The 25,746-nt window shown below is 48.1% G+C and overlaps 1 protein-coding gene across 3 annotated transcripts in view; it reads right to left on the bottom strand.

The window, feature by feature from the left end:
• The window catches only part of GALNT6 (polypeptide N-acetylgalactosaminyltransferase 6), a 64,177-nt gene that overhangs the window by 35,414 nt on the left and 3,017 nt on the right, over positions 1-25,746 (bottom strand). The window contains exon 1 of one of the 3 annotated variants that reach the window (XM_083484577.1): positions 25,131-25,354. The exons of 1 other annotated variant lie outside the window; for it this stretch is intronic. The gene's annotated coding sequence lies outside the window, so the exon portion shown is untranslated. Of the gene's footprint in view, positions 1-25,130; positions 25,355-25,746 lie in introns of those variants that run through there. One more of the 3 variants, XM_083484579.1, reaches the window with a different exon arrangement.

The following is a 25,746-nucleotide window of genomic DNA, read 5'->3' as shown; positions in this document are numbered from 1 at the left end:
TCCTGTTCCATCTAGTAGGCCTCCTCCTGCGTAAACACGGACACAGGATAAGGCTGCAGGAGGAGGATAGATCTGGGTGAAAAGAGGCAGAGGAGAGGCAACCCAGAACATGCTTCCCTCCAAGCTCAGAATTCACTGTTTTTCATTTACATGCAGATGATGAAGGGCTGATGGAGCAGCCTGCTGGAAATGCTGGTGTTTAATTTACAGGAGTTCAGCCTTTCATGTTCCACCACCCAGGATGCCCACCAGAGCCGGAGAGGATCAACATCATAGTTACCAGTAACCAAGGTTTACTAAGAAATAACTATCACATGGTGACACCAGGCCTGCACTTACTTTGCACCAAGCCAGTAGAGCTTGAATGATATCCCATTATTTCTTTCTAAATCTCAGAGCCACTTAAAACAGGGCATATGGCACCTGGGAACTTAACCAGCCTACACATGCCCACTTCCAAGTCTGCAGCTCAGTGATGGGGTACATGCTCTGCACAGCTCCAGGTTTGACCCCTGAACCTCTCATGGAAAAGAGCTTGGGTTGGAGGGCTGGGAAAAGCCGCCACCAGCCAACAGGCCCTACAGACTAGCGGGCGACCTCTGTACAAAGCACATTACAGTGGTACCTCTGGATGCAAATGGGATCCGTTCCGGAGCCCCATTCGCATCCTGAAGCGAACGCAACCAGCGTCTGTGAATGCGCGGGTCATGATTCACTGCTTCCGCGCATGCGGGTGACATCATTTTGAGCATCTGCGCATGCGCGAGCAGCGAAACCCGGAAGTAACGCATTCTGTTACTTCCGGGTTGCCGCGGAGCGCAACCCAAAAACGCTCAACCCGAAGCTACTTCAACCCGAGGTATGACTGTATTTAGTTTCAACAAGCATTGCTGTTGGATCTAAGATTTGGGGAGGGAGTACCCCACTGGGCAAGGCACTGAGACAAGACATGCAGAGTGAGAATTCTCAGTGATAGTGGCAGATATGTAGATGGTGGGCCAGTGGTGTAGCATGGGTTTCCAATGCCCGGGGCTGTGTGGAGGGCAGGGTGGGAATGAAACGAATGGGGTACGCATGCACATTCAACTGGCTAATTATGTCCGCATCACTCAGGAGATTGCAGCCACAGAGGTAAGAAAAGAAGAGGCATTCTGTTGTCTGGAGAAGTCACTTCCTGGTTCACAGGAAGTATGATGGAAGCACACAGCTGTATTGAGGGTGTTGAAATTTTGTGCCCCAGGCAACTGCCTCTGTGCCCCCCCATGCTATGGCACTCCAGTGGGCCCTCTGGGGATACTGGGGCCCTTGTCACTCTCAGAAACTGGGTTTGAAGGCCATTCATACTGAATTCAGATGGGGAATGTGCAGTTTCCCCCAAAAATGCTCCTACCCATGGAAGTGCGAGTCGCTGGGGAATTAATGCAGCCCCTTAGCCCAGGCTCAACTGCTTAGTTTTTCAAGAGAGGTGGCGGGATTCAAGCTTGCCAAGAACCCAAGCATTCTCAATGCCCTCTCAACATGCTCAGAGGCACCAGCTTCACTGCTTAAGCCCAGGACAGCCGATGTGTGCCCTCCAACATAGCCAAACGTCAGGGGTGATGGGGGGAGTTGCAGCCTGTTCTAGCACTGAGCCCTGCGAGTTCAGAACTAGGTCTTTGCTGACTCTTAAAATTAGCCCCTATCCACCAACGTGCAGATTATAGACAAGAAGAACAAACTCACAAAGCTACAGTAAATAAGGAAGTCTCATGATATTCTTTAAACATTCAGCAAACCATAGCAGTGCCAGATGGGTGGGTGGTGAATATATTTTTTTATATAAAAAAAGAAAGGCACAGTTCTAAGAAAAATGAGTTTATGACTCCTGATTGTTATGCTAGAACTATGAATCCTTTCTGGAATCAAAGAGGCGAAACCCTCAAGCAAGAAAGCCAACAGCAGGACTGGCATCACAGAGGTGAGACCTTTGAAACAGATTTGCATGATTCCCTAGGAAATGCTTGGATTTTGAGAATCTCCTCTTTCAGGAATTTAGAAAGACAAAAAAAGGAGAAAGTTTCCCACTCAGATGTGTACAGAGTCCCCCCCCCCATTAATTACAAGTATTCTATTCATCTTCCAAACAACACAAGATACACAAAAGACGTGAAAAAAAGAGATCATGAATAAACCCATAGTCACTGAAAAAGTTTCAATACCATATGTCTTCAGGATCTTCTGTCTACCTCACTGCAGTTCTCCCTTTTCTTTTTCCTTTTTCCTTTCTCTCTTTTTCCTTTTTCCTGTGTCCTTTATTGCCTTAACCATCATCTATACTATATTCAATACCTTAATTATCCATCAAGTACTTTGCGAAAATTAATCCAGGCATACTAAAGATAGTAGTAGTAGTAGTAGTAGTAGTAGTAGTAGTAGTAGTAATAATAATAATAATAATAATAATTTATTTATACCCCGCCCATCTGGCTGGGCTTCCCTAGCCACTCTGAGCGGCTTCCAAAAGAATGTTAAAATACTATAATACATCAAACATTAAAAGCTTCCTGAAACAGGGCTGCCTTCAGATGTCTTCTAAAAGCCTGGTAGTTGTTGTTCTCTTTGACATCTGGTGGGAGGGTGTTCCACAGGGAAGGCGCCACTACCGAGAAGGCCCTCTGCCTGGTTCCCTGTAACTTGGCTTCTAGCAGTGAGGGAACTGCCAGAAGGCCCTCAGTGCTGGACCTCAGTGTCCGGGTAGAACGATGGGGGTGGAGATGCTCCTTCAGATATACTGGACCAAGGCCATTTAGGGCTTTAAAGGTCAGCACCAACACTTTGTATTGGGATTTTAGTTGGGAACAACGTTTTTTTTAATACCCTCTGTAAACAGTTTTTTAAATACCCTGTGTAAACTTTTGGTTTGTTTGGTTCCTGATTATCTGTACAGAGTTAAATTAGAAGAAAGGATGTAAAGGATCAGAAATGAAGAAGCTAGTACCAATTATCCTCTGTGCCAGGGGTGCCAACTTGAATTAAATATTAGGGGAGGCCGGGTAACCCCAGCCCCAGATAATCAATCACAAGACACAGTGCATGCTCACCATTAGAATGGCAATGCCCACCAACTTTGGGGAGGCCCAGCCCCCTCAAATATTTTGCCGGGCGAGCCCCTGGGAGTTGCCTCCTCTGCTAGGGTTGCCATATCTTGAAGAGCAAAAAAGAGGACAGCCCGAGCCGCTGCCAGCCCGAGCATGCAGGGCCACTGCCACCACGCCCATGCCCCTCTTTCCCCAACTCAGGCTGGCAGCGGCAATGGCATGCAGAGCAGCCCGAGCTCCCCCAAACCCAGACATTTTATTTAAAGTGTAAAAATCCGCCCGGATGATTACCGTATTTTTCGCTCCATTGGACGCGCTGGACCATAGGACGCACCGGACCATAGGAGGGGGAGAACAGGATTTTTTTTTTCTTGTTCTCCCCCTCTAAAACAAGGTGCGCTCAAGGTACATTCACCAGAGCTTGTGGGGCTGGCGATGGGGGGAAGCGCTGCTTTCCCCCACCGCCAGCCTCAAAGATCCCTGAAGCCTTTGGAGCGCAGCGCCCTGCTGCCCTGCAGAGGTTTGCGCGCAGCCGTCCCCAAGGCTGGCTTGGGAACAGCCTTGCTAGCTTCTGCAGGACAGCGGGGTGAAGGCACGCAGCCGTCCCCAAGCTAGAGCAGCGAGACGGAGTGCTCCGCAGTGCTCCGTCTTCCTGTTCTGGCTTTGGGCTTAGCGGCGCAGCCTGCATTCGCTCTATAGGACGCACACACATTTCCCCTTAATTTTTGGAGGGGGAAATGTGCATCCTATAGAACGAAAAATACGGTATGTTACCCCCCAAAAGAGGACATGTCTGGGTTTTCCTGGACGTATGGCAACCCTGCTCTGTGCCATGTTGGAGGGTATGCGATATGAGATCTGGAACATTCCCCTCCAACACAGATCCCTTTGTTGTTGTGGAGGATGGAGCGTTAAGAGAAGCCCAGAAGAATTACCATATTTTTTTGCACCACAACACTCACTTTTTTCCTCCTAGAAAGTAACGTCTGTGCGTGTTATGGAGGGAATGCCAATGGGTCGCATGCCTACGGATTTTCCTCCTCTAAAAACTACGTGCGTGTTATGGTTGGGTGCGTGTTATAGAGCGAAAAATACGGTATAGGGAAATACTTCCCAGACCAGATAACATTGTTTGCTGTTGAATGAGCACAATGGAGGACTACTTCCCAGAATCTGCATGTTGCAGCAAGGTACAAAAAATGGGGAAGAGGGGAGAGGACCCGGAATCCGTCTTCCTTTTTCCTTGGCACACAACTCTCTTTATCTAAGCAACACCAAATCTCTCTTTATCCAAGCATTAACATTGGGTTAAGCTGGAATTACCTACCACACCTACTGCAAACAGGATGTCCTTTTCTCTTCTTGGATTGGGGGTGTGGTGGGGGGGGTAGGAAATACACTGTAAAGAATGATCCTCGCACGGGTTTGTAAGTTGCATTTTAAAAATAAAAGCCCCTGCTGTGGAGAGGGCTGCCGACTTTTCCCTTCCTGATTGAAACAGAATTACATCACTTACACTTTTCAGACTCGAGTCATTGATTTCATCCTGAAGGCAAAGAGGTAAGAGGAGGCAGATTTTACAGCCTGGAATTGATTCGTGCCATTTCCTAAACCCTTTGAATTAAATAGCGTTGTACCAGCATATCTGTGTCTGTGTGCAATATATAAATGTAACATCTGATACTGACCCATGTCGCCAGAGCATTCTTAAATCCAGAAGCCTGGGAAATTATTACAAAGGCATGATAGTTCAGGCAAGCATGTGGTTCTTCTAAATTAAGAAAATTTACTCGGGTGACAAAGGGCTCTGTCTTCACCCTTCAAATGCCACCAGTACAGTGGTACCTCGGGTTAAGTACTTAATTCGTTCTGGAGGTCTGTACTTAACCTGAAACTGTCCTTAACCTGAAGCACCACTTTAGCTAATGGGGACTCCTGCTGCTGTGCCGCCAGAGCACGATTTCTGTTCTCATCCTGAGGTAAAGTTCTTAACCTGAAGCACTACTTCTGGGTTAGCAGAGTCTGTAACCTGAAGCGTATGTAACCTGAAGCGTATGTAACCTGAGGTACCACTGTACTTGAAACTATTGGCTAAGACTCTGGGAGGCAGCAATCACCACCATGTTCACCCTGCAAGTTTACTTCTATTTTCAGCGGAATCAGGAACACCACCGACAAAAAGCAAATACCGCTTCTGCATTGTGGCCAGGAAGTCTTTCCCTCCCTACAAACATATTTGCACAGTTGTGCAAAAATTACAGCACTTTGCATGGCGACGTGTCCTGTTTTACAGAGGACAACCCCCTGGTCGACCGGCTGCCTGGACCAGTTTCCTATAATTTAAGCAGCAGCATCACAAACTAATTTCCCCACTTACGAAGGCGTCCCACCACAAATAATTTTCTTTTTGTAGATCTCCCACGGTCAAGTTCTTTTGTAGCAGAGAGAATCAGTTGAGACGCTTTCTCTGATTTGCAAATGGGTCCAGGGGTCCTAAAAAGGTTGGCAACCCCTCAGGTGGAGCAAGGCAGCTGAGTTCTGGATGTTGTGAAAGCACAGTAAACCCTACTGTCTAAGTTTACTATTATAGCAATTAATTTACTATTATATTGAGGGGTACTTCCCTCTGTGTCTGAGAGGCCAAAATAACTTGGCCAACCTTGGATACTGTGCTTCTCAAATTGGGAAGGGATGACATTTGCCGCTCCCCTTCAGGCAGCGAAATATCTTGGGCCTGCCTGGAGACATTGTCCTGCGTAGGAAAGAGAGAGCGAAATATTTCCTGTTTGATGAAGGTAAAAGAGCACTCAGCCACAAGATGACTGGTTACTTAACCCCCGCAGTTTCAAGGTGTGTCTGGGACTCAAGTGATTTCTTTCTTTCTTTCTTTCTTTCTTTCTTTCTTTCTTTCTTTCTTTCTTTCTTTCTGCCAAGGACTTTCAAGAATGAAGGACATTCTCTGTTTCCGTTCAGCAAACAACAGACCCAGGTCCTGCTTCTCTGCAGAAGGGGATGTGGGCACATGCAGAATGCATGTTAAAGATGACCCAGGACTGTGGTCTTTGTGGACCTGGTTAGCCCAAGGCAAGTTCCAGCACATATTTAATCTTTTGGTACACCTTCAGAGCACAGCTGAGGAGGAGAATGGAATTCCCCCATAGGCCTGGTGGGCAAATGACCCTAATGCAGGCATCCCCAAACTCGGCCCTCCAGATGTTTTGGGACTACAACTCCCATCATCCCTGACCACTGGTCCTGTTAGCTAGGGACGATGGGAGCTGTAGTCCCAAAACATCTGGAGGGCTGAGTTGGGGGCTGCCTGCCCTAATGGGAGAGGGGAACAGAAAAACCTCTTGGCATGACAAGGGTTTTTCTGTGCTGTTTGTCCACATGTGTGAAGGCTGGAAAACGTTCCTGCAAATTCCCATGCACACAGAATTGCAAGGACAAAGGCAAAAACCCACCAGAAAGAACGACGTTCCCATTCAATTTGGTGGTGCTTGTGCAGAAGAATGGCTATATTGTGCCCCAAGAAGTCTGGCCACCCTTATCAAAGCTGTTCAAGGTTAAGGAGCAAAGGCACCGTCCGTTTTCCTGCCCCTGGCTTTCTGCCTGTACAATGTGTGCGGAGCTCAGTTCTCTCGCTGGGGCCAACCTAATTTGTTTTACCAAGCAACCCCTTGTCTGCAGGAACCTTTTGACATGGCACACCGCCTTTGAGCCTGCTCTCTTGTTGAGAGAAGTTGCAGGCACAATAATGAGACTCAGTCTGAGAAGCAGTTTGATACACAGAGCAGCCCAGGTTAGGACAGTCTGACAGTGTTCACGGCTCTGATTTTTAGGAGCTTTCAAGACGAGGGATGAACACATCTGTCCATTTTGGTTTCTCCCTGTTTCTCCTTTTCCCCATCTTCAGTTCCATTCTCCACACCAGTTTGCATTTTCTTTAATTATTTTTAAAAAGTCCCCGTGAAAATTCACCAGCATTTTAACGCTCCTATGTTTGTATGTAGTTTCGCCTCATATTTACAACCTGCAATTCCATACACCAAGGTGATGACTAACACAAGTGTAATAAAAAAAAATAAATAAAAAAAAATTGTCCAGTAGCACCTTAGAGACCAACTAAATTTATTCTGGGTATAAGCTTTCATGTGCACGCACACTTCTTCAGATACCATCAATCAATCAAAATCAATCAAAATCAATCAATCAATATCTGTAATACATGATTAGAAACATCAATAAAACAGCAATAGATTACTAGTTGGTTAAAGAGAAGAATAATCATGCTGTAAAAGACTATTTAAAAAGTGCATTTTTAAAGAGACATTTGAACAATGACAGGCTGGGGATTCCACAAATAAGGGGCTGCCGTACTAAAGGTTTCATCCGTAGGGAAGACCAACTGAACCTCTGGGGTGTGGGGAACCACCTAATGTCCTCTATCAGAGGATCTATGTGATCAAATATACAAGTATACACATTTTTGCAATGCGATGTTCCCTAATATAATGTACTTTGAATGTTCATTTCACTAACAAATGCACATTTATGCAAACTTTATCTCATTATTTGCATTTGTGTACACCTTACTTGGCTGAAAAGCCACACTGCAGAATTCAGAAAAGTGTGAATTTTGAAGGCCAGCCATGTGTGGGTTTTCTTCTTCTTTTTCTTTGGAGAGTTCTGATTTGGTAAGTTTGCCTTTAAATGCAAACTGAATTGAAATTCTCCCCCTCCTCTATTCCGCATGGCTTTCTTCATATGTGGCAGTGCTATGGTGAATAGACAGCAGGCTGATTCACACAGAGCAACATTCCATACCTGCAAATTACACATCTATGTGCTGAAAAACATTTCAACCCAACTTTCAGGTCACATTGCCCTTGCAAATATTTAAACACACAAATCATAAAAACATCACACCCCTCAATTCACAAACTGCAACAGTTAAAACAGAGCTTTCCAAACTGTGTGTTGCGACAGGTTAGTGCGTCGGCTGCAGTGTGTAGGTGTGTCGTGTGAAAGCTCCCCACACTCTTCCTGGGGATGGAAAGGGGCTAGTTTAACCTCTGGTTTGCTAGAAAAACTGATTTACTGTGCCGCGAAATGATGCCCATCTAAAAAGTGTGTCACCACCATGAAAAGTCTGGAAAGCTCTGGGTTAAAATATCTCCCCAAATGCAGATCAACCAAAACATAGATAGAAGGGTTTTTGGTTTTTTTTAAGTCTTTGGAGTTCTTTTTAAACACACACACACTCAGAGTAATGACAGAGCCATACGTATTTCTCCCGGGATGGAATTCCAAAGATGTGGGGCCACGTCAAAAAGTCCCTGCCTTTGGCATCCAGCAATCTAAGAGGTCTTACCAGCAGACAAAAGAACAGGGCTTCCAATGCTGCTCTTCAACCTTGGGCAGGCTCACTGAAGCAAGCAAAGGCGTATTTTTCCATTCCCCTTGCTCCTGGACCACATGAATTGGCAGGAGCAGCACTGTGGCCAGGGCAGGCGGTTGTAATACAATAGCCCCAAAGCCTCACAAAAGGAAGTGCCGCCTTTTAAGTTGGTTTGGCCTGGAGACTGTCTTCCTGCTGCCATGGCTCCTAGCATGGAAATCGGACAAATGCGAACGCACAAACCTGTAGCAGACAACCACACAGCTCCTTTGAGATAAGGAGGTGATCAGAGAAATCAGGAGGATGCCAAGTCAGGGCTGTGCTGCTACGAGGCATCTGCTCAGTGGTTTCAAAGTTGTTTCAGCTTTTAAGCTGCTCGTCTCTTTTTATTTAGGCCTTTGTTGTGGGCGATAGTTTTAAATGTCCATTATCCTAAGCTAACTTGAGTGCCCAGTTAAGCATACAGGTAGGATATTCAGTGGCACAACCTCTAAAAAAAACACACACACCCTTTCCATGCCTTGATGCCTAGACACACATGTCATATGGATGATTCCAGTGATGTCTTTCTAGAAAAATTGGATTCGGAACTCACCATGAACATCTCCTTTGTTCTCTTAGAATAGCAGTGGCACCCACCTGAGAGGTGCTGAAACTGAGAAGTGGCGTAGCGTGGGTTGTCAGCACCCGGGGCAAGGCAAGTAATTTGCGCCCCCTAACCCCTAACCTGCTGCCAGCTTCTTATTGCTGCTGCCTGGTCTGGTCTGGTGTGGTTCTCTCCTGCGCTCAGTGCTGTGCTGGGCGGCCGCTGCACTGTCCCTCCCCCAGATAGTCCCTCGCTCTCTCTCCGCACCGCACGCCTGGCACCCACCCCCTCCACAGTGGGCGGCGACCCAGCGGCTCGGATCGGATTCGCACAGCCAGCACTGCAGTGAGAGAGAGAGTGAGTGAGCCAGGTAGGGGCAGAGAGCTGCGAGTGCGAGCGCCCCCCCCCCGATGTTGCGCCCGGTGTGGCCGGCCCCCCCTGCACCCCCCACGCTATGCCACTGGAACTGAGTTCCTGTGAGTTTCCCCTGAGAAAAAGCCCTGGATGAATCACATCTCAGATGTGCTCTACATCACTACATAAACCTTATTTTAAGAGGATCACCGCCACAAACCTGCTGAGGCCTGCATTCAGTAGGAGCCCACTGCCACCCACTCTGCACCTCTGGGTCCCAGGGAGAGTGGAAGCAACAGGAGGAAGTACAAAGGAACAAGAGCAGCTGTCAGGGAACTGACATCAGAGCGAGAGGCGAAGGGAAGGCTCCCAGATTCTGCAGGCGAAGGACCTAGCACCAGGGGGAGAAGCAGCTCGGTAGAGGGGGAAGGAAATCAGCGCAACACCTGGATATGGGGGAGGCGGAGGGAGAGCTCCGGGATTCTTCTCTGGACATCAGTGAGGAGAGCACAGGTCCTCCTTTACCCACGCCCTCCCTGAGCAGAAGACTCCCGCGCAATGAGAGAAGGAGGCGTTTGGGAGTCAGACAGCTTCTATGCTGGAAGAGGTTTAAGAAACGCCCACAGACAGATTCTGCCAGCGACTGAGACAGCCACACGGAGATGGGCTGTGCAGTCAGAACGGTTTAACCAAGGCAATTAAGCCTAGAGAGGCGGCAGTTTACGCACGAGTAACTCATACCCATTACAGCAGCATACCCAATATCCCAAGGATCACATTCAGGGTGCTCATTTTTTGGCCCTGAGCTCTGGAGTGAGCCAGCTGAGTGGTGCAAGAGCACAAAACCAAAAAGAAAACAAAACAACCCCACACCAAGTGTCCTTTGTGCTCTGGTGTGAGCCAGCTAATTCACACAACAGCATGAGACCAAAAGCAAGTGTCTTTTTACCTGACGATCTGGCACCAGCCCACTGACTTGTGCCAGAGCACCGAAACAAAAAATGGGACATTCTGGGATCCCATCAGAACCCAGGGTGGCTTCTGTAATTCTGTTTTTAACGAAAATTTTTATTTTCACGTGAACCACTTACAACTGCTTATTACTACAGTGTACAGTTACAAACACCTCAGGTTACAAACACTTCGGGTTATAGACTCTGCTAACCTGGAAGTAGTACCTCGGGTTAAAAACTTTACCTCAGGATGAGAACAGAAATGTAGCAGCAGCAGTGGCTAAAGTGGTACCTCAGGTTAAGGACGGTTTCAGGTTAAGAATGGACCCCCGGAACGGATTAAGTTTGTAATCTGAGGTACCACTGTATTAAGTTGTATATACAATTAATTACAGTGGTACCTTGGTTCCTGAACGGCTTACTTGACGAAGAAATTGGCTTTCGAACGCCGCAAACCCGGAAGTAAGGGTTCCGGTTTGTGAACGTTTTTTGGAAACCGAACGTCTGTTTCGGCTGTCGGCATTGTTTCGGGGGCCAATCAGTCAATCAGAAGCCGCGCCTTGGCTTGTGAATGTTTTGGAAGTCAAATGGACTTCCAGAACGGATTGAGTTCGAGAACGAAGGTACCACTATAATTAAGTAGTTAGTTAGTTAGTTAGTTAATGGCAGAACCGGGTGTGTGCGCCATATATCTTGCCATACCTCCCTTAAGTTTGCCTGCTGCCCTCAGGTGACATGGAAGATACTGTCCCTCGCTAGCAGGTATCTGTGGGAGGGGAGGGAAGGGGAGGCGGGGAGGGGGCACTTCCTTGTCCTTTGCCTCAGCACTGGCGGAGGAAGGGAGGGGCAGGGAGAGCGCACCGCCCCCAGTACCATCGGGGTGTTACGATATAGAAGCAATGCGGCCGCGAACTGCTGCTAGCTTGGAAGCAAAACATAATGGGAATGTTGGGTACTGTTCCGTGGGAAACAAAGGGACAGTCTTTTCACAGTGCGAAGCACCGGAATTAGCTCACAGTGTAATATGAGCTGTACAGGAAGTACAGTAGGTGGAGTTTGTCTCTCTGCAGTTGGAGTTTGAAGAGAGCAGACGTGTTTCTCTGTAACGCTGCAAAGACAGAAATAAAGGCATGTAAATACGTTTCTGTCTATTTCTTTCCCCTGCCCCTGGGGGGGCAGGAAAGAGTGATGTGTTCTCCTCATGTTGGGGAGGATCGCCGATCGCGACCTTGCCTGGATCTTGCCGGGGAATGCAGACAGGGAGGTCAACCGGTGATTCAAGCCAGGTGCCTGGAGAGTGGCCAGTTTCTCCTGAAGGCAGGCTTGAATCCCGACACGGGGAGGGGGTACCATCGCGGCCACTGCCCTGGATACGTGCTGTGCAATCCCCACTGCGCTGGGCGTCATGGCTCTGAAGGCGGTGTGCTACGCCCCCGGGACGCATGCCACGCCACCCAGGATGCATGCCATCCATGCCCCCACCTGCTCCCCCCCCCCAGTACGGGACTTCACCACGGTGCCTCAGGCAGCCAAATGCTTTGGGCTGATCTTGATGCTTGCTGACAAAGCTCATACACACAGCGCTGCATAGGGAGCTAGGCTGTACTACCTCAGACCATCTGTCCGTTTCATCCAGAAATGTCCATGGTTTGAACGGCAGCAGCTCTCCAAGATCCCAAGCAGAAAGAGGTCTTTCACACTGCCTAGTTCCCCTGAGATGCCAGGAACTAAGCCTGGGATGTTCTGCATGCCAAACAAGCCCTCCTCTTCCAAACCAGGTACCCTTCCCACAAATCAAGTGGGGGAGAGTTCCCTCTTCACTACTTTTAATTACTCTCAACCTGCTTGCATGTGAAGACCACATGTCCACTTAGAAAACAAGCCAAGCAGAGTCCCAAACTGTGCTTCTTAGGCACAGTCGTACCTTGGAAGTCGAACGGAATCCATTCCGGAAGTCTGTTCAACTTCCAAAACATTCAGAAACCAAAGCACTGCTTCTGATTGGCTGCGGGAAGTTCCTGCAGCCAATCGGAAGCCGTGGAATCCTTGTTGGACGTTCAGGTTCCAAAAATAGCCATATTTCCAGTTATCAGGTCATATTTCCAGTAATAGGTCATATTTCCAATTATCAGACCATCCAAGGATTACACTTTAGAGAAGAAAGAATAGAGTATTGCCTTGAATCATCATTTCAAGCAAAGGCTGGCGAAGCCGGCCGCAGTGGAGCAGAGGAAGCAAGTCATATGAGGATAAGCAGAAAGGAACCACACCAGTTTTTCTGTGTGTGTTTGCTTTTATTTCGTACAAAGGTGAACCAAGAGAAAAAGGAAAACACCTTGGCTCACATATACGCACTGATAGCATTAAGGGCTGCACCTGTTTAGAGGGTTGTTGCATTTGTAACCAGGGGCGGAGAAGAGTTTTCAGCCCAAGGGCTATACAGTGGTGCCCCGCAAGACGAATGCCTTGCAAGACGGAAAACCCGCTAGACGAAAGGGTTTTCCGTTTTGGAGGTGCTTCGCAAAACGAATCTCCTATGGGCTTGCTTTGCAAGACGACAATGTCTTGCGAGTTCCTGCGGGTTTCCCCCCCTTTCCCCCCCTTTTCCCCAAGCTGCTAAGCCGCTTATCAGCTGATCCTAAGCCGCTAAGCCGCTTAACAGCTGATCTGCTAAGCCGCTTAACAGCTGATCCGCTAATCAGCTGATCCGCTAAGCCCGCTAAGCCGCTAATAGCGCTAATCAGCTAAGCTGCTAATGGGCTTGCTTCGCAAGACGAAAAAACTGCAAGACGAAGAGACTCGCGGAAGGGATTCTTTTCGTCTTGCGAGGCACCACTGTATTCCCTGGCAGGCAATGTTCTGGGTGCTGCATGCTGGTGATGGGATGGCCAGAGGCAGAAATGTGCCCAGCAACGGATATGACTCTTACGATTGTGCAGTTGGCTACATTCCAGCCTTGCAAAAATTAGAGGTTCCTACATCCCACTCCTCTTCCTCCTCCCAGGCTCTCCATTCAGGGGCAAGCCAGGGGCAGCGTCACAGCTGAAGATCAACTGCGTGCACACACACACTTCTTATCCAATAAAATAAGCCCCGAAGCTCAATTTCTTGAGCTCCTAATGATGGGAATCAGTAATAACTTAACCTAACTTCATTTTTATTGGCTGGCATGGATTATTACACATCATAAAAGACTGCCCAATTTGTCAAATAGGCTGAAGACAATCCATGTTAATGTATGGTGTACAGATTTTGAGAGGGGGTATTTATAACTAGCCAGTTATGACAGCAAACTTTGTATGCATCGATTCTTATGTTCTGTCTCTGGTCTTGGCGATTTGTGCATCTCATTCTCTCTCCCTCCTTCCCTCTCTCTCTCTCTCTCTGTGTGTGTGTGTGTGTATCAATGAGCAATACATTTTGAAATATTTGAAACAGTATTTTAACATTTCTGCTATATTGGTTTTTAGTATTTCTACTGTGTTTGTGGGACACGGGTGGCACAGTGGGTAAAACCACAGAGCCCAGGGCTTAATGATCAAAAGGTCAGTGGTTCGAATCCCCGCAACACAGTGAGCTCCCGTTGCTCGGTTCCTGCTCCTGCCCACCTAGCAGTTCAAAAGCACGTTGAAGTGCAAGTAGATAAATAGGTACTGCTCTGGCGGGAAGGTAAACAGCGTTTCCATGCGCTGCTCTGGTTCACCAGAAGCGGCTTAGTCATGCTGGCCCCATGACCCGGAAGCTGTATGCCGGCTCCCTTGGCCAGTAAAGTGAGATGAGCGCCGCAACCCCAGAGTCATCCGCGACTTGTCCTAACGGTCAGGGGTCCCTTTCCCTTTACAGTGGTACCTCGGGTTAAGTACTTAATTCGTTCCGGAGGTTCGTACTTAACCTGAAACTGTTCTTAACCTGAAGCACCACTTTAGCTAATGGGGCCTCCCGCTGCCGCTGCACCGCCGGAGCACGATTTCTGTTCTCATCCTGAAGCAAAGTTCTTAACCTGAAGCACTATTTCTGGGTTAGCAGAGTCTGTAACCTGAAGTGTATGTAACCCGAGGTACCACTGTACTGTGTGTGAGTCATTTTTATGACTAAAGTGATAAATAAATAATACAAAGCAAGCCAGGCGTAGTACTTGTAAAACAGTACTGGTTGCTACAGCAAACAGATAATTTAAACTGGAGCCTATAAATCATGGCAGCTGCTACTTGAGAAACAGAAAACTGTGCAAGAGCAGCCACCTCCCTCACATTCAGCACCAGCCATGTCTGCAGGTGCCAAAAGGCTCTAGGAAACAGAAAGTGATTCACAGACTTGAGGAGTCTCAAGGCAACACCACCATGTGACCACTCATAATATACTACCGGCTGAAGTAGATGGTGGAAGCAGCAGTTGCTTAAACAAGTTGGGACCAAGCCACACAACAGATTAAACCCACTAAACTGCTTGCTTTTAACTGAAGCAGGAAGTTCAAATGTCGCTCAGCCACAATCTGATCTCAGGCAAGTTGCTTCTCTCTCAAGGTGCTTCCAGGAGGAGGCTTAATTTGCAGACAGGAAATCAGTAACAGGTTTTGTTAAAAAATATGTATTTATCGGATTGTCCCGGGAAAGGACTAATCTAGCGAGTCGGGGAGGGGGTCTGGCTGGCATTTTTATGCCAAACACGTTGTATGGAAAAGAACATCACCACCAAAGCAAATTTGTATGCAGGGAGAGCGCCAGGCTTCAGATATCCCACCAGTAACGAGGAGATAACCCAGGAGTTGCTGAACTAAAACTTGCACCATCCCTGGCCATTGGTGATGCTTGCTGATGCTGATAGGAGTTGGAGACCAGCTCCCCCACACCTGAGATAACCATAGGAATCTGGATTACGGCCTGGATTACAATATAGTGGTTGTTGTTGTTGTTTAGTCATTTAGTCGTGTCCGACTCTTCGTGACCCCATGGACCCTTACCTCAACACTCATCCCGAGACAGTGCCCCTGAGGGTAGGAGACTTAATTAGGGAACAAGGGGACTCCTATACACTAGCACGTCAATGCTGTTTCAACACACTGTTTCAACACACTTTCACTAACAGTCCTAGAGAAAACACACACCTTAGTACAGTGGTACAGTGGTACCTCGGGTTAAGAACTTAATAAGTACTGGAGGTCCGTTCTTAACCTGAAACTGTTCTTAACCTGAGGTACCACTTTAGCTAATAGAGCCTCCTGCTGCCGCCGCATGATTTCTGTTCTCATCCTGAAGCAAAGTTCTTAACCTGAGGTACTATTTCTGGGTTAGCAGAGTCTGTAACCTGAAGCGTCTGTAACCCGAGGTACTACTGTACCTAGAATCCTGCCTAGAAGCTGCCTCTATTCCTGCCCTAATCTTGCAATCATAGCCGCTGGCATCTCCTGGATGAGCAATTGATAGGAAGGAAAGTCCACAAAATTTCCATACAATGAGAAAGATGGAATGCCATCAACATGCTCTGGAATGAGCACTGAAGGTTCCTCAGCTGGCTTCCATCAGCCTTCTTGTCATGGGGCAGGCACCCCAAAACTCGGCCCTCCAGCTGTTTAGGGACTACAATTCCCATCGTCCTGGACCACTGGTCCTGTTAGCTAGGGATGATGGGATGAAGTCCCAAAACAGCTGGAGGGCCGAGTTTAGGGATGTCTGCCATGGGGCAAAGAACAGTTAGAGTTAGGGTGTGAGATTTATATTATATTATAATGGTTGTGGGGAGGGTGGGTTAATAACTCTCTCCTAATCAGACACACAAAAAACAGGGAGTAGCTCCTGATCACAGATCACCTGTGCCTCTACTTACACCCTTATTAACTGCTCCAATGAGCCTTCTCTGGTATTCAAGAGCATCTTTCTGTCACCAAGAAAACACTGGGAGTAAAAATAATAATAAAGGCCCTGGGGACTGGCATCCATGTGTGTATATGGAGTGAAGAGAGGCACAATTGTAGCCACATCTGTCAAGTTCCTTTCGAGCGTGAAGGCAAAAGGGCTTATTTGCCTAAAAGATGAAATCTGAGAATTTCAGAAGCCAACACTGTCCAATTGCATTCTGGATTTTAACTCAGTGTAAAAACCAAGAAATCCACCTGCTGCATAGCCAGCCAAGACCCGAGGCTGCCGCTATGCTTCTGCAATGGCACAGCAGATAGCCGCTTTGAGATAAGGTCTCCAATACAGCACACCCAGGGTATCGTTTTGAGAAATCAAGGGGCACTTGTAATCCTTTGGCTGCAAGCACTACAGATGCCTTTCCCTCTAGATGTGCCAACTCTTCGGGGGGAACTGGGTTCTGGGAGGAGAATGCATGCTGCAAACTGTGGCTTGTGGCAGAAAGATTAAAGGATGGGAAAAAGCACAGCCTCCTCCAGTTGCCCTTTCTATTAAGCATTCATCATGATTTGTGCTCATGATACTATCAGGGCAGTTATACGTGTTCCTGCTTTCACTACCATTTGCTCCTACAAATGTTTTGGGGCAGATATATGCAATAGGCGCATGGCCTCTACCTTCCTGGTAAAATCCAGTAATTTTTCATATCACAAGTGTTCCAGGCTTTCTTCCTCCCACTTTTGCCTCAACCTGCAATCCTAAATATGCACGCTTACCTGGAACGATTCCCATTGAACATACTGGGTCTTACTTCTGAGCAAACATGCACAAACTCCCCACAGACCTGCCAACACTTTGAAGTCAAAATCTGGGAGGCCACCTCTTGTTTTTCTCACCAGAGCATGGCAGCCATTTTGTTTGCCATGATCTCGCATGATTTCGCATTGCTGGGCACTGGGCAAGATCTTTTCGGGTGTGGGGGGTCATGCTGTGAATTCACGCGATATCAGAGCAACAAAAATGGCTGCCGTTCTCTCATGATAAAAAACAATATGTCCTTTTTTTCTGGGAGACTTGCAGGGTATGTCTCCACTCCTATACAGATTGTTATAGGACTGCATTCATAGGACCCCTGTGACTTATAAGATCCATAACTGTAGACAAGCATTGCCAGCTGCAGTGACATGCCTGATACGTTCTAAGGCACTCTCTCATTGCATTTGGGTTGACAGTGAGACACAGTCAGTGGCGTACGAAGTGGGGGGTGGAGGGGGCGGGCCGCCCTGGGTGCCACTCTAGGGGGAGGGTAACAAGATGGCCCCTGCCTCCCCCCAGCTGTAGAGCGGCCGAGGGCGCGCAGTCTGTATGGAATGCCACACATGCGCAGTCTGCATGGACGCCGTGCAAACGGCAGCCCATATGGCTGCCACGCACAAGCGGCAGCCCATACAGAGTGCGCATGTGCGGCATCCTGTATGGTTGCCACACATGTGCAGTCCATATGGGCTGCCACACATGCGCAGTCCGTATGGGCTACCCCGCCCCGGGTGCCGGAGAAGGTTCCTCCACCACTGGTCAGAATGCCTGGCACTCTTGTGAACAGAGAACATCCCAGAATCTTCTACAAAATGCAGCAACACAGCGGTCAAATTGACATAAACAAGTTTCCTTGACCATAGGAAATCTGGATAACCACTGCCAGTTACATCACACTGGCTCACAAGAATCATGCCTTTCAGGAATCTGAAATCTATAAAGTAATCAGGCGCTCCTCTTTGAAACGCATTCGGGATGCCAGGAGAAAATTGTTCCTGGGGCCGAAACACTTGGCTGCAAGCTACTTTCACTTCAAAGCACTCCATCATTAACAGATGATATAATTGTAGGCTTAGGTTTGCTACTTGTGAAATAGGCCTTGCAAAATATGACAGAGCACATTAACAGCCGTGTCTCAGACAAAGAAGCCTTTTTGATGGAATGCTAGAAGAGGCAATTGATCCAGTTTACTCCAGTGGGAAGGGATGAGGTGGGGAGCAGGTTCCGCCTCCATCCAGACTGTCAGTATTTTGTGGGAGGAATTCAAGCGCATTCTGGGAAATTTAGGTTTGCACCATTAAAGTGAATTAAAGCACACTGTCAACATAGGGCAACTAATCCACTTGGGGGGTGGGGAAGAAACAGACTTTTTGTGGTTGGGATCAGGAAAGCAATGGGAAAATGCATGTTTAAAAGTGTGGAGCGAACTGTCAGGGTACAATGTGTAAACACAATGCAAAATAAATCAAGATTAATGATCGTTGTCATATAATTGCCCAGCAAATGAATGAAAGTGAATGCTCAATGAAGTTCAGATATAATCTCTGTGTAAGCTTTCCAAAAGCAAATCAGGATGAGTGCTCAGTAAACAGAGCATCTGGAGCAGCAATATAATACTACCACCCACAACTCAGTTCAGCCCTCAGAGTTACTATGACAAGGGAAGAGGATAAAGAAATCTCCTTGTCTGCCATTCTCTGCAATGTATTCTTGGTATGTGTGTTAATGGGGCTTTATTCTGCTTTATTCCATATAAGGGACACGGGCGGCGCTGTGGGTTAAACCACAGAGCCTAGGGCTTGCCGATCAGAAGGTCGGCAGTTCAAATCCCTGCGACGGGGTGAGCTCCCGTTGCTCGGTCCCTGCTCCTGCCCACCTAGCAGTTTGAAAGCACGTCAAAGTGCAAGTAGATCAATAGGTACCACTCTGGCGGGAAGGTAAACGGCGTTTCAGTGTGGTGTTCTGGTTCGCCAGAAGCGGCTTAGTCATGCTGGCCAATTGACCTGGAAGCTGTACGCCGGCTCCCTTGGCCAATAAATCAAGATGAGCACCGCAACCCCCGAGTCGGCCAGGACTGGACCTAATGGTCAGGGGTCCCTTTACCTTTACTAATGCTTAATAACAGTGAATGATGCAGACTGTTCTGCACAAATGATCCTATAAAGTTGCCCTCAACCAAGCAAGACCGTTGATCCATCTAGCTCAGAGCTAGGAACTGTCAACTGGCAGAACTCCACCCAGGTCTGCAACCCCAGAGTCGTTCGTGACTGGTGGTCCCTTTACCTTTATTCTGGCTTATAAGTTGTTCTGAAATGCTTCCCCAGAGCCGGTACATTATTGTTTTCCAGAGAGGCTACAGTGCCACAAAAGCAGGGCACTTTCACCATCACCCTGGAACGCTTGTGGTATGAAAAGTTTACGGAGCTGGAGCAGGAAGTTACCAGACATTCACTGATTGGAAATGAGGCAGCAGGATTGCCCTCAAAACTTTTGCAGGTGCAAATAGTATTGCAAATGGGTGGGATTGGGTGAAACTGCCCTGACACCGTCATGAGCACAAATCTTCAGGAATGTGCAATAAAAGGGGCACCTGGAGAGAGATCTTCTGTGCACCTGCGCAGTTAATCCTCCTCAACCCCTTTACTTTGTTTTAAAAAAGAGTAAAGGTAAAGGTAAGGGGATCCCTGACCGTTAGGTCCAGTCGCAGATGACTCTGGGGTTGCGGTGCTCATCTCGCTTTATTGGCCGAGGGAGCCGGTGTACAGCTTTCGGGTCATGTGGCCAGCATGCTCTGGCGAACCAGAGCAGTGCACGGAAATGCCGTTTACCTTCCCGCCGGAGTGGTACCTATTTATCTACTTGCACTTGACGTGCTTTCAAACTGCTAGGTGGGCAGGAGCAGGGACCGAACAACAGGAGCTCAGCCCGTCTCGGGGATTCTGGAACCCCCCTCCCACTAATAGTCCCCACTTGAAATCACACATATTTCTATTTAAGATGAAAACCACGGTGAAGCCCACAGGTGATGATGCTTTCAAATGTTTCTTGGTGTTCACACTGCTGTCTCCTTGAGTTACTGCTAACTATCAGCCAATATTTTTTTTTTAAAGAAAAGGTAAGCGATCTAGCAAGTTTAGTCTTGCATCAGTTAACTCTGTGGCAAGAAAGGCTGTTATCTTTCAAGCAGCTGCTAACCTTTCCATGCAGGGCTGTCTAGCTGGCACAGAGGTTAACCCTTCATTTGAACTAGACTTTAAAGATGCAATCTTTATAGGCGCTTTCCTGAGAATAAACTCCATCTGACAGGATTTACCACAGAGCAGATGGGCACAGGATTGTACTTTAAATCCCCCACTTTCCCTCCATCTGAGGGAAAAGAGCACGAGGTAATCCTTTAAAAAATAAAATAAAAATGGTTTACTCTCACAACAACTGCACCACCTGTATAAAAGGTGTGCACTGGCCTTCGACAAGATCACTGCTGCATTAAAAAAACCCAGTGTGGAGCCTGATCCTATGCACATTTACTCAGAAGCAAGTCCCATTGAACTCAATGGATCTTTCCCCCAAGTACAGTGTAGAATTCTGGAATTTCATCTGCTCATTGAGGAATTGCAGCATTTCTGGAAATGTAAGTTTGACCCCCCCCCCACAAAGCCCCTGTAACACATGCAATTATGCTATTCAGTTTTGCTATTTTAGACTCTGGACTGAATGGTGTTGATGGGTGGCTGGGTGAACACCTTAGATGGCAATGTGCATTACTTCAAATTGTGATAATCCTCCAACATTTGGAGCCCTCTTGCTCATACTACTGAGTGGGGCTCTGGATGACTGAAGTCTTGCCCCACAACCTTATGTTGACCTCCAGACAACAGTGTAACAATGAGTTTTGATTGACTGCTTTTCATTTGCGGTAGCTGCACATCATATTACCCACAGACTTCTCTTCCCGCCCCATCCACCTGCAACATCTGCATAAAGGTAAAGGTAAAGGGACCCCTGACCATTAGGTCCAGTCATGACCGACTCTGGGGTTGTGGCGCTCATCTTGCTTTACTGGCCGAGGGAGCCGGCGTACAGCTTCCGGGTCATGTGGCCAGCATGACTAAGCCGCTTCTGGCGAACCAGAGCAGTGCACGAAAGCGCCGTTTACCTTCCCGCCGGAGCGGTACCTATTTATCTACTTGCACTTTGACATGGTTTCGAACTGCTAGGTTGGCAGGAGCAGGGACCGAGCTCACCCCATCGCGGGGATTCGAACCACCAACCTTCTGATCGGCAAGCTCTAGGCTCTGTGGCTTAACCCACAGCGCCACCCGCGTCCCAACATCTGCATACACGTAAATAAATCTGCTAGAACGATGGAAGCCCATCGGTTCTTACAGTGTGATGGAGGTAATGATACTCAGTGTTTCCAGAAAAAATGCTTGAGATGAGGCTGGCTGGAAGGGAAAACATCTAATGCTCAGCTGAGCGGCAGCAGCTCACCTACCTTTAGGCAAAGTTGGGGAGGGGGAAGGGGGAGGGGGAGGAAATGAAAATCAATGCAGCTTTACAATGCATTGCTTACTGAAGACATATTGTGGTGCCATTGTCCCCCTAAGCAATTTTTGTTTGCATTTTTTTTAAAAAAAGAAAGTCAAGTATAGGCTGTGGCCCTCCACAGGTCATGGGGCTACAACTCCCATCATCTTTAATCTTTGGTCCACAGTGGCTGAAGCTGATGGGAGTTGTAGTGCAGAACATCTAAAGGGCACTAGGTTGGGGAAGGTCAGTAATGTAGTGGTGTAATCTGATTGCAGACTCAGTGCATACATGCATAGGTGCCAACTTTGCATGTCAGGTTGTCGGCAGAGAAACTGGACAACCGAGATTTTTTTCCTCATCAGAAGATGAGTGTAATCACTGTCACTTTTGCCATCTTGTGAGTGCTGCCCTGCGTTGCAGACAAAAAATGACCCACGATCTGAGCACATGTTGAATCATTCTCTTGACATGGGCATACTTTTCACAGGGGGAAAAAAAGTGGGATTGCAAATGGTCCCAACTGATGACAGGGGTTTGGGTTGACTGGGCAAGTCGCATCTCAAAAGAGAAACATCAGTGGCATGACTGCAGCAACTAATCTTTCCCTAATTGTAGTTTTATTTTTGTTGTTTGGTGGTGGTGGGATTGTGGTGTCTGCCAATCCAATCTTTCAAATGGATACAATAACTTCCCTAGACATTTGTGCTAAATTGTCCAAAGCAACTAAACTGTACTGAAAATCTAAGCTGTGGACACAGATGTCCCTGATTAAACTGTTGCCTACATTATCAACCCACTCTCAGGGGTCAGCAAACTTTTTCAGCCATGGGCTGGTCCACTGTCCCTCAGACCTTGTGGGGGGCTGGACTATATTTTGAAAAAAAATAAATATGAACAAATTCCTATGCCCCACAAATAACCCAGAAATGCATTTTAATAAAAGCACACATTCTACTCATGTAAAAACAGCAGGCAGACCCCACAAATAACCCAGAGATGCATTTTAAATAAAAGGACACATTCTAATAATAATAATAATAATAATAATAATAATAATAATAATAATAATAATAATAATAATTTATTTATACCCTGCCCATCTGGCTGGGCTTCCCCGGCCACTCTGGGCGGCTTCCAAAAGAATATTAAAATACTATAATACATCAAACATTAAAAGCTTCCCGAAACAGGGCTGCCTTCAGATGTCTTCTAAAAGCCTGGTAGTTGTTGTTCTCTTTGACATCTGGTGGGAGGGTGTTCCACAGGGAAGGCGCCACTACTGAGAAGGCCCTCTGCCTGGTTCCCTGTAACTTGGCTTCTCTCAGCCAAACACACTGTAAAAACACACTGATTCCTGGACCGTCCGTGGGCTGGATTTAGAAGGCGATTGGGCCGGATCCAGCCCCAGTTTGCCTACTCATGGACTAGGTAGTCTCCAACAAACATCTCTCACCCCCCCTTGCAATACTGGATAATACAACCTCCCTTACTATATACATTGTTGAACATACTCTTTTCACTACAGTTAGAACCACAGAATTGGAAGGGACCACAAGAGTAAACCAGTCCAACTCCCTGCAATGCAGAAGTCTCAACTAAAGCATCCAAAACAGAGTTCTTAAAAACCTCTGCTTGAAAACCTCCAAGGAAGGAGAGTCCACCACCTCTGGAGAAAGTCCATTCTGAGATTTGCTTTTCCCCGTTCTCTCTTTAGTAATAGAAGTAACAACAACCAGTGGCGTAGCGTGGGTTGTCAGCACCTGGGGCAAGGCAAGTAATTTGCGCCCCCTAACCCGTGGATTTTAGCACTTGAGGTAGGGGCAGACAGCTGCGAGCGCCCCCCCCCCAGATGTTGCGCCCGGTGCGGCTGGCCCCCCCTGCACCCCCACGCTGCGCCACTGACAACAACTACAACAACAACTGCAGGTGGAGTTTAGAGCATTGCTGCATCTCCAATTCCAGTCAGCTGCATCAGCCAGCAGGGCCAATAGCCAAGGTTGATGGGAGTTGGAGACCAACAACCATAAAGAAGGCTGGTCGCCGAAGAATTGACGCTTTTGAATTATGGTGCTGGAGGAGACTCTTGAGAGTCCCATGGACTGCAAGAAGATCAAACCTATCTGTTCTGAAGGAAATCAGCCCTGAGCGCTCACTGGAAGGACAGATCCTGAAGCTGAGGCTCCGATACTTTGGCCACCTCATGAGAAGAGAAGACTCCCTTGAAAAGACCCTGATGTTGGGAAAGATGGAGGGCACAAGGAGAAGGGGACGACAGAGGACGAGATGGTGGGACAGTGTTCTTGAAGCTACCAGCATGAGTTTGACCAAACTGTGGGAGGCAGTGGAAGACAGGAGTGCCTGGCGTGCTCTGGTCCATGGGGTCACAAAGAGTCAGACACGACTAAACAACAACAACAACAACAACAACAGTGGAAATGAACGACTTTGGCTACTCCTGGTCTATAAAGTTGCATGCAATGGAATGGGGATCATCATTGCAACATACAGGGCACCTTGCAAGCCTTCCCAAAGCTGACACACTCCAAAAAGCTGTCATGCCTAAATTTTCAATGCTAAATGAGCATTTGAACCTCGCAGGGGGTTATTTGGGTGCACGTGTGAATGATGTTAATGCAGCATTTCAAAATCAGAGACGCAGACCAGAGTCTGCTTTTAGGCAGAGTCGAAGGAGATTTGAGAAAAGTGCCGCTTCCTGTGGCGCACACTCGCACCCACATCCGCAGGAGCAATCCCCGCTCTCTGCCCCGATCAAGCAAGTTTTGCAGGTTTCGGTATTGGTTCAAAACCTGTCGGACCTGTGAACCAGAGACCCGAGTGCGATGACTGTGTCACCATAAGAAGCCACCCCTCCTTCAAGTCAGTCCGCGCGCAATATTCGACGCCACATGACCTTCAGTGGAAAGGGCTGGAAGGAACTGACAAGTGAATGGATAGTAAGGTGATTTACTCCCAGTGGCAAAACCCGCTTTCCATTTGTTCAGGATAGTTTGAGGAGGGAGGGATGGGAGGGAGAAGACAGGCAGGAGGAAGAAGCCGCAGAAAGAGGACATCTGAAGTAGCTTGGTCCCATCTCTCAACTCGCCTCCAACGCAACCCAACCATACCCGCCCCCCCGACAACTTTCCCAAGGCAATAGTTTAGCGGGACACAAACACAAAAATAAAGCCCCTCCTCTGTATTTGGAGCGCCAGGGGTTAAAACGAGATTTGCAAAAAGAGGGAAAATATTAAAGCCTTCTAATGTCTATTTGTATCACAAGTTGAAGCAAAAAAAAAAAATCTTTTTTGGGGGGGATAGCCACGAATTCACCCCAACTCCAGGGAGAAGCCCCCCCCCACGCCTTCAGCATCCACCCCACGGGACCCTGTCCCCAAATGCGCTTCCTCCTCAAACGGGAAAGCCACCAAGGATGGGGGGGGGGGACGCGCGCGCCTGCCCCCACCTGGCCAAGGAAGGAGCCCAGCCCAGCGGCTCCCCAGTCCCAGAAGAAGTGGGTTCCCGGAGTCCGAAGCACAAAGGCGGAGAGGCTGCGAGACTCACCTCGCCCGGGACCACCTCGGCGCGGAGGTCGGCGCGCTCTCTGGCCGCGACTGCGGGGCAGCCTCCGCTCTGGCGCAGGTGGAGCCCGGAGGAGGCGGGTCCCGCCCGCCGGACTTCTCACCTGCCGCCGACCCCGGGCGAGCCAGCGGGAAACTCCGCCGCCCCAGGCACAGGTGTATCTCGGAGCGGCGCTGCCGCTGGGTCCTAGGGCCGGCGCGCCCCCAGCCGGGCGCCTCGCACGTTGGGTCCTAGCGCCCGGAAGCGCCAAGTTGGGAGGGAGCCGCAGGGGTCATCTAGTCCAACCCCTGGCAAGGCAGGAAGCAGCAGGCATTGGGCACACTTCGGTCCCGCTTCATTGCTGAGTGAGGTTGAGAAGAAGCAGGCTCCATCATCCGTAGAGCATGAGACTCTTTATATAAAAAAATATTTAGGGGCACTCTCATTTTCCTCCTCATGTTGAAATACTGCCCCTCAATGAGGCCAAACTTAGATTCACAAAATGTTTAGGGGTGCGCGTACCCCTGTGTTCCCCCGGAAAAAAGCACTGTGTATATATATATAATTTTTTGTTTTACACTTTAGAAGATTAGGGACTATAGGGAGCCCCAAAAAATTA

Source organism: Podarcis liolepis, assembly GCF_965112155.1.
Source record: "Podarcis liolepis genome assembly, chromosome: 2".
Taxonomy (NCBI): domain Eukaryota; kingdom Metazoa; phylum Chordata; class Lepidosauria; order Squamata; family Lacertidae; genus Podarcis; species Podarcis liolepis.
This window is presented reverse-complemented; position numbering and strand designations above follow the sequence as displayed.